Here is a 2,473-nt window from a genome sequence, read left to right as displayed (position 1 = left end):
GGCCGGGGGAGACCGCGCCCACTGCCAGGTGAGGCTTTAACACCGAGCGGCTGAACCGCCGCCTCCGGCGGGCCCTGACAGTGGGGACATACCCGAGGCGGAGCGTTCCCGAAGGCGGCTGCTCCCCGCCTCGCCCCCGCCAGCGCCTCTCACCGCTCCCCCGGCCCGGCCGAGCCGCAGGGCCCTCTGAGCCGGCGGGCCATGGCCCGCTCGTTGGCGGCGGCCGGACGAGGAAGGGAGGGTGGCGGCCCGAGGGGCGGCTTCTTACCGCCCTCCCTCTCCCCCTCCCGTCCCGTCCCGCGGAGGCTCCCTCCCGGGCCGCTCTAGCAGCGCTCCCCGGGAGGGGGAGCACGACGGCCCCTGAAGGCCGAGGGAAGGCGGAACCACAGCGGTGATGGTGAGCGGGAGGGGCCTGGCGGCGGCCGAAGGGCGAGAATCTGCTCCTCTGAGAAAATGTGAGGGGGTTTTTGTAGGTTTTTTAATTTTTTTTTTTGTTTGGTTTGTTAGTTTTAAAAACAGGAGCTAACCTGAGGGCACGGCAAACCCTCCGATTCTCATCTCAGCATGTGCTGGGGAAGCCTCAGCCCCGCCGGGCCTTGCTGCCTAGCCGGGCAGCGTCAGCCAAAAAAAGTGTCCATTTTCTCCTCAGAGAGCAGGGCCCGACGGGATCCATCACCTGACCCGAAGCCCGCCCCACGCCCCAGGCTGGTCTGCACCTTTATAACACCTGGTTCCTCTTGGCCAAATAGGGGCATGTGGGTTGTGTTGCGAGCTTTTGTGTGTTAGAGACCTTGTGGGGGAATTATGTCTCTCACCACCCTAAAAGAGTGACCTTTGAGACCAGCTGGCACACTCCAAAGAGAAAGAACTGAGAAGAGATGGTAGTGGGTCTACCAAGAAGTAAGTGCTGGGTCATGGCACCATGTCACACCCGTGTTCACACCTTGTGCTGCCTCTTTTCCTTGCCTGAAACTTGTGAGTTCTCTGTTTGAAGACCTTACCTTACAGGAAGAAGGCAGTCCTAGATTATCTGCCTTTTAAATTATCCTTATGCCATTTCCCTCTCTGCCTCTTAAAAAAAAAAACCCTGTCTGGTTCCTTCACCTGTCCTGGGGATTTTGGAGGAGCAGATCCTCAAGGCTGAGGAGAACGCACATTTGTTCCCACATCTTGGAACCTACCCTACCATTGGTGTGAAAAACAAAAATGTCACTACTTTAAAGCATATTTTACCTCACAAATGTGCCAGGTTTGTTAGCCATGACTGGGGAAGCCATTTCCTCTTATCAGGAAGAGAAAGTATTTCTTAGAAATGTCTTTCCAATGATATGTCCCTGAATTTCAAAATCTACTGGAGGGGAAAATTACTTTTGCATACAATTGAGAAAAGGTGTTGTTTTATTTCCCTGAGTAAAAGCTCTAGGTTTGGGGAATATGTGCTGTTTACCCTAACTTTACCCCTTTGTTTTCATGAGGAAAAAATAATTTCTTGTCTGAATATCATTTATGATGACGTTGGTGATCTGTTCCAGTTAAACTCTGTTTCAGTGAAAAGGATAGATAAAGAATATGTGACAGTTGTGGGAAGAGGAAGGGTGCTACTATGTTTTCCCTAGTATTGACAATAGCATAGTGTGCACAGTATGAGCCTGTAATTCTGTAACAAAGCAAGGCTCTTGGTTTCTTTATTTGCATGTTGGTATCGGGGGTTTCTCCACTTCACTGCTGTTTGAGCTCTGGGAGTAATTAAAAATATGTTCATGCTGGTGCTTTAACTGAATTATTCTCATATTCTGAGTTTGTGAAAGTCAAAATCTTGAAGCTTTAAGCCTAGAATAAAAAGTGTAGTATTGTAAGAGCTCTTGGATTCCTTCTAATAATCCACTTGACATTAACAAATAGATTGGAAGAACTGTAGATGCTGTTTCTCTAATGCTGCCTCTGGGTGCATTACAGAATTTTTATGGATAGTAGAGACCACATTAACACAGCCCTTTCTAAACAGAAAAATTATACTGCTTCCCTGTTGCTTCATGGATTGGTTTTCCTAACGTTTAGAGATTAGAATAGCTTGCTTCAACATCTAATTTGTAAACTAACAAAGATTGCTTTAAATCACCAATTAGGACAGTTCAGAAAGAAATCCAACTGTTCATTGCACAGATGTTGGAAACAGTGTCTCAGAATATCTTAGGATGAGCTGCCTTAATGTTCAAAAATGAATTGACCCAGAAAATCAATCGGTGGAGAAAATACCATATCAAGTTCTTTAAAAATTGCCCTGTTGTGTTACATTACTTTTTAAAGCTTCAATTGGAGCAGCCCGGTCCTTAGTCGTTTGAGGACACTGATGCTGGGTGAATTGTGCCATGAAGTTCTTCACCAGTCAGTGAATACATTTGGGATACTTAAGCGGCTTTTTTAACATTGTTATTATTTACCTAATTTAGAATGGTTATTAAGGCAATCCATG

The sequence above is a fragment of the Numenius arquata genome, chromosome 7 (assembly GCF_964106895.1).
Source record: "Numenius arquata chromosome 7, bNumArq3.hap1.1, whole genome shotgun sequence".
NCBI classification, from domain to species: domain Eukaryota; kingdom Metazoa; phylum Chordata; class Aves; order Charadriiformes; family Scolopacidae; genus Numenius; species Numenius arquata.
This window is presented reverse-complemented; position numbering follows the sequence as displayed.